Source organism: Mandrillus leucophaeus, unplaced genomic scaffold (genome assembly GCF_000951045.1).
Source record: "Mandrillus leucophaeus isolate KB7577 unplaced genomic scaffold, Mleu.le_1.0 Scaffold299, whole genome shotgun sequence".
Taxonomy (NCBI): Eukaryota; Metazoa; Chordata; class Mammalia; order Primates; family Cercopithecidae; genus Mandrillus; species Mandrillus leucophaeus.
In genome coordinates, this window is record NW_012103131.1 from 2,317,339 (window position 1) to 2,331,062 (window position 13,724).

The window sequence follows — 13,724 nt, forward strand, 5'->3', positions numbered from 1 at the left end:
CCATTGTTTTAATGTCTGTCTCAGCACCGGACAAGGCCTTTCCTCAGTGTACTCATTCTGGCAATTAATAATGGACTTAAAAGAGCTTTTTAAAGGGCATTAAAACTCATCTCCATACAAAGTTTTTGTCAGGCTGCTTTCAGGAGACATCCAGGAACACAACTTGCTAAAATGTTTCTGTGATTTTCAGGAGTTTCTGTTTCCAAAATGTTTCTGTTGATTTCTTGTTACCTACAGAACTAAGTATCAATTGAGTATAAAATTGAGTCTTGGAAAGGTCCCCACAAGGCATCTTCCAAGAGGAACTGATCTTGTTTAAAGTGACCCCTCAGCCTGGATCCCCTAATAATTGAGATACTGTAGAACTTGCTGCCTGAGAGCATCTTAGGAATCGTGAGATCACTTGAGAACAAGGGTCGGCTGGCTGACGAGTGTATTCTGGATTCTGAGGGAGCCATTCCTGTTGAGTGACGTATCTCTTCCAAAATGCAAGGGGAGAGTGTTTTCAGCAGGGTTTTACCGTGTGAATTACAGCCTTTTAGGGTTCTACTTGACATCTCCAAGAATTTGGAGAAAAGGAAACTGGATTCTTTTTACTTACTTCAAAGTCTGGAAATGCCCGGTTACATGTTGTAATTGGTTTTTCTGGAGTAAAATCAAAACAGAAATCTCATCCCCAAATAGTCAGGATACATATTTCTTTTAATTGCAGACACAGTGGGGCATTGACCGTAACTGCTTTAACAAAAATATTTAAATTTTCTTGTCAGTCTGTGTTTTAAGGAGATAAAAAGAATCTGGGATGATGTAAAATAAGAATACAGTGGAAATAACTAATGGTTATTAACTGTGTTCTGGGTCTGACTTGCCTTGGCTGTAGGTTTCATTTCAGTTACTGAAAAATCTTCCTTTTTTCATTAGGATCTGCTTCATCCTTTCCCATACCAAACCTGAATTCCGCCAGACAGGCAGGAAGCCTGAAGGCAAATGGATTCGTAAATGTAGTGCTAATAAATAATGGAAAATGTTTACTTTTCAACTTTATAACAAACAGATTTCGGAAAAGTTCTGGGATTTAGCTTAGCTGTCTTCCTTTTATACAGTGATCTTCCTAATGTCCTAAATAAGGCGAGTCCGGACATAGAGTACCTCCAAACTGGGTTACTCTGGGGTTCTTCTGATCCCTAGAGATGGGGGGAGGAGTACCTTCCAGCAGTGAGGCTTTGTAACATCTGCAAACAAATGTCCCTCTGGATGCCAGATGTGACATGTGGTCCAGAATGTAGTGCTTAACAAAAGAAAGCTCATTGCAGCATATTTCTAATAGCAAAAACCTGGAAGTGACATTAATGCTAATGTAGGGGAATGGTGAATTTTGATACACTCCAGAAGAAATAGTCTTTGCAGCCATTAACAATATTTAGATAGAAATAAAAAAGATGGGTGGGCGCAGTGACTCAGACCTGTAATCCCAGCAGTTTGGGAGGCTGGGGTGGGCGGATCGCTTGAGCTCAGGAGTTCAAAACCAGCCTGGAAAACATGGTGAAACCCTGTCTCTATTCAAACAAAGCAAGGCCACTTGCAGTGGCTCACGCCTGTAATCCCAGCACTTTGGATGGCCAAGGTGGGTGGATCACCTGAGGTAGGGAGTTCCAGACCAGCTTGGTCAACATGGTGAAACCCCATCTCTACTAAAAATACGAAAATTAGCCAGGTGTGGTTGACGCACACCTGTAATCCCAGCTACTGGGGAGGCTGAGGCACGAGAATTGCTTGAACCCAGGAGTCAGAAGTTGCAGTGAGCTGAGATCACACCACTGCACTCCAGCCTGGTCGACAGAGTGAGATTGTCTCAAAAAAAAAAAAAAGATTTCTTTACATGGAGATACCAAATGAAGAAACCCAGGTGTCCAAACAGCATGTTTGATCTGATTTTTGTGGGGAAAAAATTAGTATTGTTCTTGATAGAAAACAATCTGGAAGGATATTCACATAAGTGTTAACAATGTGGTCCTGGGATGTGGCAAGATGGATAATTTTTCTCTCTTTCATTTGTTTGCATTTTATAATTTTTCTGCAGTAAGTGTTTGTATAATAAAAGACTTCAGAAATGGTGGTCACTGACTACATGAGTTATTTCATGCACACCACCTTAGAGGGGATTCTAGAAACATTCTGGATTCTCTGGGTTTATTTACCACGCTTGAATTTTTCAGATCTGTGGCCTGTATAAGATCAACCTTGTTGATGCTCTTCTCTTCCCTTCCGTCAACCTTTATCTCATTTCCAGATAAAAATCATGTTTTGTTTTGCCTTGACACTGATTTTTTTTCTAATAAATCTGGAGCCTGTTCGACTTTACTTAGTTCAGAACCCATTTCCTAAATTTCCAAGAAGCACTTAAGAAATAACTTCAGAGACTGAAGGTAATTCAAAACTGGAGCAATTATTTCTATTTTTCTCAAGGCAAAAGTTTCTACAACATGGATGTTTTGAGTCTTAAAATATCAGGCCAGCTTTCCTTGATCTTGCAGATACTCTCTTTGCAAGATTTTTTCTTTTTCTTTTTTTTTTTTTTTTGAGACTCTGTCTTGCTCCAGTGCCCAGGCTGGAGGGTAGTGCTGCCAATGTCAGCTCACTGCAACCTCCACCTCCCAGGTACAAGAGATTCCCCTGCCTCAGCCTCCCAAGTAGCTGGGACTACAGGCGTGTGCCACCACACCTAGCTAATTTTTGTATTTTTAGTAGACACGGTGTTTCACCATGTTGGCCAGGCTGGCCTTGAACTCCTGAGCTCAAGCAATCTGCCCACCTCGGCCTCCCAAAGTGCTAGGATTACGAGCATGAGCCACCACACCCGGCCTGTTTGAAAGATTCTTGTGTCATGCTTGCTGTAATGCTGAACAATGCCTTTCCTGCCAGGTGTTCCCTTAGGTCGTATTAAGTATTAGGAGATGTAGACCCTTGTTAGTCCAGTCCGCACACAAACAAATCTGGGAGGTGTTTTATTGCAGAGTAAATCTATTCTTGTTTGGGACATTTGTTGTGGCCAATCAGTTGTGGGCTCTGCTTGGTAGAGTTGGGGGCCATTCGGTCTCAACTGATTTGAAGCATAATTTATCTATACTAGAATGTGTATCATCCAGAAGACCTTGTCCAGGGCCAGGCAAGGTGGCTCACGCCTGTAATCCTAGCACTTTGGGAGGCTGAGGTGAGTGGATCACCTGAGGTCAGGAGTTCAAGACCAGCCTGGCCAATGGTGAAACCTGTCTCTACTAACAATACAAAAAATTAGCCAAGTGTGGTGGTGCATGCCTGTAATCCCAGCTACTCAGGAGGCTGAGGCAGGAGAATCACTTGAATCCGGGAGGTGGAGGTTGCAATGAACTGAGATTGTGCCACTGCACTCCAGCCTGGGTGACAGAGCAAGACTCCATCTTAAAAACAAACAAAAAAAGACTTTGTCCATAGTTTCAAGGTATGTGAGTGGAATTGGGGAACAGTAAGTAACTGCTCTCTGGAAATACGAAGCACAGGGTAAATCCCTGGCACACACGTAAAATGGGAAGTTTGGAGATGCATTTTATACATCTTCTTAAAGAGTTCTTCATCTTCTCAATCTGTCGCGATCCTACCCGTTTTTGTTGTTGTTGTTGTTTTTGTTGTTGTTTTGAGACGGAGTCTCACTCTGTTGCTCAGGCTGGAGTGCAGTGACGTGATCTCAGCTCACTGCAACCTCTGCTGCCCGGGATCAAGCAATTCTCCTCCCTCAGTCTCCCAAGTAGCTGGGATTACAGGCGCCCGCCACCACACCTGGCTAATTTTTGTATTTTCAGTAGAGATGGGGTTTCACCATGTTGGTCAGGCTAGTCTTGAATTCCTGACCTCAGGTGATCCACCCGCCTTGGCCTCCCAAAGTGCTGGGATTACAGGCATGAGCCATCACACCCGGCCACACGGCCATTTTAAAATTTTTTATACGAAAGTCTTAAAAGACATACAAAAGTGAGACAGTAAAAGAACCACAATTTTTTCCTTCCTCACTTTCAAGGATTATCAACTATTTGACACCCTTGTTTAATCAACCCCCTTTCTGTTAAAAAGTTATTGCTATCCTCTTTTAATTTTTAATTTATTTATTTGGTTTTTTTTATTTTGTTTCTGAGACAGGGTGTTGCTCTGTTACCCAGGCTACAGTGCAGTAGTGCCATCGTAGCCCACTGCAGCCTCAAATTCCTGGGCTCAACCAATCCTCCTGCTTCAGCCTCCTGAGGACCACAGGCATGTGTCACCGTGCCCAGCTAAGTTTTTTTTTTAGAGATGGGGGTCTCATTATGTTGCCCAGACTGGTCTTGAACTCGAGCCACTGCGCCTGGCCTGCTATCTTCTTTTAAAGCAAGCTTGGGCGGGGCATGGTAGCTTGTGCCTGTAATCCCAGCACTTTGGGAGGCCGAGACGGGTGGATCACTTGAGGTCAGGAGTTCAAGACCAGCCTGGCCAACATGGTGAAACCCCCATCTCTACTAAGAATACAAAAAAAATTTAGCTGGGCATGGTGGCGGGTGCCTGTAATTCCAGCTACTGTGGAGGCTGATGCAGGAGAATCACTTGAACCCGGGCAGCGGAGGTTGCAGTGAGCTGAGATCGCGCCACTGCACTCCAGCCTGGGCAACAAGAGCAAAGCTCCATCTATTTTGTAAATAAAAAGAAAGAAACATAGCGCCCTGGATTGGCCTCAACTTTGAAAAAACTGGAAAAAACATGGGACCTTTGGGGAAATGATTGTGAGTTTTCTTAGGCATAATAATGGTATGGATATGTGAGCGAGTCTCCTCTCACATATCAGTCTCTGATTTTTTTTGTTTTTTTTTTTTTACACAGAGTCTCACTCTGTTGCCAGGCTGGAGTGCAATGGCAGCATCTTGGCTCACTGTAACCTCTGACTCCCTGGTTCAAGCGTTCTCCTGCCTCAGCCTCCTGAGTAGTTGGGATTATAGGCATGCACCACCATGCCCTGCTAATTTTTGTATTATTAGTAGAGACAGGGTTTCACTGTGTTGGCCAGGATGGTCTCAACCTCCTGACCTCGTGATCCACCTGCCTTAGCCTCCCAAAGTGCTGAGATTACAGGTGTGAGCCACCATGCCCGGCCGAGAATCTCCTGATTTTTAAGAAACACAGGCTGTGTGTTTAAGGGTGAAGAGTCATGATGTCTGAAGCTCACATTCAAATGGCTCAAAAAACACACATGTACGGAGAAGGACAATCATGGCACAGGTTAGATTGTTGAATGTAGCTCATGGGGATATGAATGTCTGTGTCCTAGTTTTTCAACCTTTTTGTATGTTTGGAATTTTACATAATAAAAGTTGGGAAAAAGTAAAAGAAGGGCTGATAATTTCTACTCCACCATTCCATAGGCAGAATGATATTAAAAATGTTCAATGACTGGTATGGAACATAAATTATGCTAGAAATAATAAAACTGATATATGTTCTTTTACTTTTGAAATACACTAAAATGTATAAAGAGGCTGGGCACGGTGGCTCACGCCTGTAATCCCAACACTTTGGGAGGTCGAGGCGGGTGGATAATTTGAGACCAGGAGTTTGAGACCAGCAGGGCCAACATTGTAAAACCCCATCTCTACTAAAAGTACAAAATTTAGCCGGGCGTGGTGGCACATGCCTGTAGTCCCAGCTAGTACAAAAATTACCGGGCATGGTGGCACATGCCTGTAGTCCCAGCTACTTGGGAGGCTGAGGCACAAGAATTGCTCGAACCAGGGAGGTGGAGGTTGGAGTAAGCCAAGATCACGCCACTGCACTCCAGCCTGAGTGACAGAGTGAGACTCAGTCTCAAAAAATAAAATAAAATGTATGAAGATATTTCAAATATGTATATACATCTTGAATGAAAGGGTAGAGTATAAATTTATTCACCATATTATTGTAATAATCTCCAAATCAGTTTTTGATGTTACAGATTCTCAGCACGCTGTTTAGTTAGCTGTCGCTAGCTAAATGGCGCCCCAGTCTGGACCACGATTTGACATAGGAATTGCATCAAACTCTTTCAATGGCTTTCTTGGTAAGTTTAAGTAGAGGATCATTTCTATCATCAACAATCATGTTCACAATGCTGGATTCCCGCTTAACTTCTGCTGGCCCCAAAGCATCCACATTTAGAATTTCTCTAGCCTTAATCATACTTAGGTTTTAACATAGCCAGTATCTCTGTCATTAACTGTATTGAAAACACTGTTAGAATGGCTGTTTCATTAATTTTTGTTTATTTAAAATCCACAGAACTTTGCAAACGTCAGCTGGCCAAATGTCAGGATTAAGTAAATTAAAAGACCTCAAAGTTTACTATATTTGTTTATGTTTATCATAAAACAGCAAATACGTTCTCATGTAGTTTGTTAGACAATTTAGTAGTTTTTCTGGGAATTGGCACTTTATTATTTCAAAAGGCTCTTACATTTTTTGTTTTTCTAATGCTTTCTGCCTTTTCAAGCTTTATCAGTTTTATATATCCAATCACTTTTATTATTTTGTCAACTTTAATCATTTATTCCTTATAGACTTAAAGAAAGTACTGACATCTCTGTCAGAATAACATTTACTGCCAGGTGCTGTGGCTCATGCCTATAATCCCAGCACTTTGGGAGGCTGAGGCAGGCGAATCACTTGAGATGGAGTTTGATTCCAACATGGTGAAACCCCATCTTTACCTAGCACTTTGGGACGCCAAGGCGCATGGATCACCTGAGGTCAGGAGTTGGAGACTACCATGACCAAAATGGAGAAACCCCGTCTCTACTAAAAACACAAAATTACCCAGGCATGGTGGCACATGCCTGTAATCCCAGCTACTCAGGAGGCTGAGGCAGGAGAATCGCTTGAAACCGGGAGGCGGAGATTGCCGTGAGCCAAGATCGTGCCATTGCACTCCAACCTGGGCAACAAGAGTGAAACTCTGTCTCAAAACAACAAATAAACAAAAAACAAACAAAAATTAGCCCGGCATGGTGGCAGATGCCTGTAATCCCAGCTACTCGGGAGGCTGAGACAGGAGAATTGCATGAACCTGAGAGGCAGAGGTTGTGGTGAGCTGAGATCACACCACAGCACTCCAGCCTGGGCAATAGAGCGAGACTCCATCTCAAAATAAATAAATAAATAAATAAAAGACTATTGTTTACCAAAGCCATTTCTCTTTAAGTGTTTCCATTGGCCAGACATTTGACTACTTCTCTTTTATAAATTCCATTAAAGAGAATATTGAAGACTCAATTTCCAAACTACTTTTGTAGCTCTAGCTCCTCAGATTGCCCACTGAGGTCCAAGTATTCTAATTTTTAATTTTTAGGTTCTCAGCTCTTTTAATATATTATTTAATTTTCTCTCTTTGTTTGATAGAGTTGTAAATATAATTTTTTATAAAAAAGATATAAGGTGATTTAACTGATACATCTTTTATTACACTATTGACAAATAATTGAATATATTCCACTTAGTATCATATGAAAACATCCACGGCTGGGTGCGGTAGCTCACACCTGTAATCCCAGCACTTTGGGAGGCTGATGCGGGTGGATCACCTGAGGTTGTGAGTTCAAGACCAGCCTAGCCAACATGGTGAAACCCCGTCTCTACTAAAAATACAAAAATTAGCCAGGCGCAGTGGCAGGTGCCTATAATCCCAGCTACTCGGGAGACTGAGGCAGGAGAATCGCTTGAACCCAGGAGGCGGAGGTTGCAGTGAGCCAAGATTACCCCATTGCACTCCAGCCTGGGAGACAAGAGTGAGACTTTGTCTCAAAAAAAACAAAAAAAGAAAAAGAAAACATCCAGAAAATTTTCTAAACTCTAGCCAAAACTTTAGACTTTCTTTGTAACATTACACTGACACTATCTACATGAAATCAATGTTTACTTGTAAATTCTTCTCAATGGAATCATTTCTTTTGAATAGTCAACAATAAAGCTCAGTATGTTATTTTTTTCTTCGTCTTCTTTTTTTTGAGACGGAGTCTCACTCTGTCACCCAGGCTGGAGTGCAGTGGTGCAATCTCAGTTCACTGCAAGCTCCTCCTCCTGGGTTCACACCATTCTCCTGCCTCAGCCTCCTGAGTAGCTGGGACTACAGGCGCCCACCACCACGCCCGGCTAATTTTTCGTGTTTTTAGTAGAGGTGAGGTTTCACCGTGTTAGCCAGGATGATCTCGATCTCCTGACCTCGTGATCTGCCTGCCTCAGCTTCCCAAAGTGCAGGGATTACAGGCGTGAGCCACGGCGTCCAGCCTTAGTATGTTATTTCTAGTATTGTTCATAGGACAACAGAAAGCATTATATATCTTTAAAATCTTTAATTTTGTGTCCCAGCCTACTCCAGAGGCTGAGGTAGGAGAATGGCATGAACGCAGAGGCAGAGGTTGCAGTGAGCCGAGATCGCGCCACTGCACTCTAGCCTGGGCGACAGAGCAAGACTCTGTCTCAAAAAAAAAAAAAAAAAAAAACTTACATTTTGGCCAGATGTGTTGGTTAATGCCTGTAATCCCAGCACTTTGAGAGGCCAAGGTGGAAGGATCACTTCAGCCCAGGGGTTCAAGACCAGCCTAGACAACAGAGCAAGACCACTGCATCCGGCCAGCCTGGCTAATTAAAAAAAAAAAATTTAGGCCAGGCTCGGTGGCTCATGCCTGTAATCCCAGCACTTTGGGAGGCTGAGACAGTCAGATCACGAGGTCGGGAGATTGAGACCGTCCTGGCTAACATGGTGAAACCCTGTCTCTACTAAAAATACAAAAATTTAGCTAGGCGTAGTGACAGGCGCCTGCAGTCCCAGCTACTTGGGAGGCTGAGGCAGGAGAATGGTGTGAACCCGGGAGGCGGAGGTTGCAGTGAGCCAAGGTCACACCACTGCACTCCAGCCTGGGCGACAGAGTGAGATTCTGTCTCAAAAAGAAAAAAAAATTAGTTAATTTTTTGTGGAAATGAGGTCTCACTATGTTGCCCAGGCTGGTCTCTAGCTCCTGGGCTCAAGCGATCCGCCCACCTCAGCCTCCCAAAGTGCTGGGATTACGGATGTGAGCCACCGCGCTCAGCCCATACCACGGTTTTCCTCCAGTTTCACAACTGCACGGTGTTGACTGAGGGGTTCCAAGCTCCCAGGTGCATGGACATGTTCGTGTGCATCAATGACCTGGGCGACTCTGTGGTCCTGCCTGGCCGTGTGCAGCATGGATGCAAGGCCTCCGCCCTCATCCTCGTTCTCCAGTTGACATTTCTAAAAATGCCCTCGAGTGCTGAAGTCCATGGGACCAGCAGCATTTTGAAAGTAAGGATGAATTTCTTGGACAGTAGCCACTCATTAGGGTGACAAACTGTTTTGGTTTGCCAGGATCCCCCCGGTTTTAGCGTTGACATCTCCAGGTCCTGGAAACTCCTCTAGATGGTTGGTCACCTGACCTTCTGTGTAAACTGAACCCAAGGATCCAAATCAAAAGGTATTTAGGGAATGGTGGTTTTGTAGGACGCCGCCCAGCCTGCAATAATAGCTTGTTTTTCCCCCGGGAGACATTGGCAAAGCCTTGGGGCATCCTGAGCCATCCAGGCCAGTAAAACTCTATGTTGAATGTAATCATTTACAGGCTTCATAGATGAGAAGAAATGAACACTCCTGGATGAACAGCGACTGTGGCTTAAAGAAGAACCACAGGGGAGAAATCCACTGGGAGGGTGTGGCAGGAGGGTGAAGAAACCAGAGCTGGCCTCCTCAAAATGCCTTAAGCCAGGGTGTCCTCCAAGTAATGGGGGCCATCCCTCCTGCCACGGAGTGTTCTATAAGAGTGGCCTTCAAATCCTCTCTCCTTTCAGAGCGGAGGGACTATCTCTGCTCCCCATCACTTCCCCAGGCCATCAGCTTTGGTCCAGTTGGAAGGATTGATTCCCTGTCCATTCAGCCCTGGCTTCTCTGCTGAGCCCCCTTTCCCCAAGCACACCTCTGTCCCAGGGAAACACTAAGACTTTCTGTCCACATTCACTCGCTGTCCAGTGGTGATGGAGACCTGTATTCTGGTGTGGTGACCTCAGGAGATTCCGGGCCACCCATCCCAGGCCTGGGAAGTAGCTTACAACAGTGGGCTTTGGAGTCAGACTCACCTGACGCTTGAATTCCAGCCCTGCCATTTCCATAACTGTGTGCCCTGGGCAAGTTATTCAACCTTTCTGAGCCTCATCTGTAGGTACAGTAAATATGGATGGATGGTAATACTTTTTTCATAGGGTATTGGAGGATTATGTGAGTTAGAGTATAGAAGCTTTAAAACAAGCCTGGAAGACAATAAACTCTGATAAGTTGTGGCTACTGTTGCCTTGAACTAAGTCTTCTTCCAAGAGGCATCGTTTTATAGACCAGAGGTCAATTGGTGTTGTAAGTGTAGGACTGCTGTACTCAGACCTTCTTTACAGATGGGGCCCCATGGAGGAGCCTGGGGATCACTGTGGGAAACACAGGGGGATCAGGCCACCTCTTCCTCATTTTATCTGTTGATTAGATTGGGCTTTGGGCAAACTTTGCTCAGAAGAATTTTATTTTATTTTTTTGAAACGGAGTTTCGCTCTTTCACCCAGGCTGGAGTGAAGAGGCGTGATCTTGGCTCACTGCAACCTCCGCCCTCTGGGTTAAACTGATTCTCCTGCCTCAGCCTCCTGAGTAGCTGGGATTACAGGCACCCACCACCAAGCCCGGCTAATTTTTGTATTTTTAGTAGAGATGGGGTTTCACCATGTTGGCCAGGCTGGTCTCGAACTCCTGACCTCAGGTGATCCACCCGCCACAGCCTCCCAAAGTGCTAGGACTACAGGCATGAGCCACTGCATCCAGCCCAGAAAAATGTGAAAAGGTCATATAACCACATGGCTGGGTGTGGTGGCTCTTGCCTGTAATCCCAGCACTTTGGGAGGCCAAGGCGGGCGGAACACTTGTGGTCAGGAGTTCGAGACTAACCTGGCCAACATGGTGAAACCCCTCTCTACCAAAAATATAAAAAGATTAGCTGAGCATGATGGCACGTGCCTGTAATCCCAGCTACTCAGGAGGCTGAGGCAGGAGAATCGCTTGAATCTGGGAGACAGAGGTTGCAGTGAGCCGAGATCGAACCATTGCACTCCAGCCTGGGCGACAGAGCATGACTCCGTTTCAGAAAAAAAAAAAAAGGAAAAAGAAAATCGAAAAGGGGTCTCACTTTGTTGCTCAGGTTGCCCTCGAACTCCTGGCCTCAAGCGATCTACCCTGCTCCAACCCACTGCCACCTCCCAAAATTCTGTCATTACAGGTGTGAGTCACTGCACCTGGCCTGAGTTTTAAATTTCATTAAATTTTAATTCATTTAAATCTAGATTTAAGAAGCTGCATACCATATGGCTAATGGTTACCATATTGGATGACAAAGGATGCTGACCCCTCATTTCACAGAGGGAACAAACGAGGCAAGAGTAGCATGATGATGGGCCCAAGGTCACAAAGCCACTGAAAGACCCAGAGCCCAGGCCTCCTGTCGCCTCCTACAGCTGCATCTGCTCCAGACCATGACGGGCTTGGAGAATGTCAGCCCAGGAAAGGACGGTCGAGATCCTCTCCGGCAACATTTGTCCCAGATTGAAATAAACAAAGAACAGGCTGGAGCATTTGCTCTGGGCCCCACGGGGCTTGGCATCCTGCTCAGGAAGTGTGGCTGTCCCCGGCCCAGCCTGGGATACTCTTCATAGGGTCCTGGCACCTTGGATGCAGGCAGGCCAGAGCGGGAAGCTCGCCTGGGGCAGCTGCAATCTCGGCGACCCTTGTCCTGACAAGCAGACTCCTCCCCATGCTCAGACCGTGACAGGGAAGGCTGCATCAAATAGAAGTCAAGCTCATTTCTGCAGCTCATCCACACCTTCCACCTGCTCAGTCCTCGGCCTGCCTGCTCAGAGGTACCCAGGTGGAGGATCAAATTAATCCCCTTCTTCATCCGGAGGCTGGCATTCAAATCTCCACCCACCCAGGGAGAGTGGGCACAGAGTTACGGGTGAGACTGAGTGACATCCAAGCCCTCAGGAGTAGGAGGATGGTGAGAGAGAGCCCTGGCACCTTGCTCTAGCCATCTGCTGCCGACCTAGCCTGAGTGCGCTGTGCCTGAGCAGACGCTGGGAGAGGGTGCTCCAGGCACCTGGAGACCAGGTGGGACCCATGTGCAGCCCCGTTTTCTTAGCATCTTGTCTCCCTCTTTCACTCTTTCTCTCTGTTTTTCTGTTCTCCAATCTTCCCTCTCTCCCCACCCCTTCCCTTCTCTTCTCTTTTGTTTGAGTAAATTTTTATCAAGGGTGTAACATATATACAAAAAAGGACACAAACCATAAATGTGTAGCTTGTCAGATTTTCACAAAGTGAACATACCTATGTAACTGGCACGAATATTAAGAAACAAAACATTGGCCAGGCACGGTGGCTCATGCCTGTAAGCCCAACACTTTGGGAGGCCGAGGTGGGTGGATCACCTGAGATCAGGAGTTCGAGACCAGCCTGACCAACATGGCAAAACCCCATCTCTACTAAAAGTACGAAACTTAGCTGGGTGTGGTGGTGCGTGCCTGTAATCCCAGCTGCTTGGGAGGCTGAGGCATAAGAATCGCTTGAACCCAGAGATGGAGACTGCAGTGAGTTGAGATCGTGCCCTTGCACTCCAGCCTGGGAGACAGAGCACCACTCCAACTCTCAAAAATAAAAATAAAAATAAAATGCAGGCCGGGCATGGTGACTCACACCAGTAATCCTAGCACTTTGGGAGGCCAAGGCAGGCAGATCACCTGAGGTCAGGAGATTGAGACCATCCTGGCCAACATGGTGAAACCCCACTTCTATTAAAATACAAAAACAAAAAACAAAATTAGCCAGGAGTGGTGGTGCATGCCTGTAGTCCCAGCTACTTGGGAGGCTGAAGGAGGGGAAGTGCTTGAACCTGGGAAGCGGAGGTTGGAGTGAGGCCAGATCACACCACTGCACTCTGGTCTGGCAACAGAGCAACTGGGCGGGGTGGAAAGCACCTGTAATCCTAGCTACTCCGAGGTTGAGATGGGAGAATCGCTTGAACCCGGGAGGCAGAGGTTGCAGTGACCCGAGATGGCACCACTGCACTCCAGCCTGGGCAACAGAATGAGACTCTGTCTCAAACGAAACAGAATAAAACAAAACAAAACAGAACATGCCTGTGCCTTGCAATGCCCCTTCATGTCCCCTCTTGGTTGTTACCATCACTCTGTTAACCTCTCTCAATATAAAATGACTTTGTCTGGGCCAGGCACGGTGGCTTACGTCTGTAATCCCAGCACTTTGGGAGGCCGAGGCGGGCAGATCACCCGAGGTTGCGAGCTCAAGACCAGCCTGACCAACATGGAGAAACCCCATCTCTACTAAAAATACAAAATTAGCCAGGCGTGGTGGCGCATACCTGTAATCCCAGCTACTCAGGAGACTGAGGCAGGAGAATCACTTTAACCCGGGAGGCGGAGGTTGTGGTGAGCTGAGATCACGCCATTGCACTCCAGCCTGGGCAACAAGAGTGAGACTACGTCTCAAAAAAAAAAAAAATTGATTTTGTCTGGTTATAGACTTTCCTACTTCTTTCACCCAACATGATGCTCGTACGATTCATTCAGGTTGTTGAGTACCCCATGGT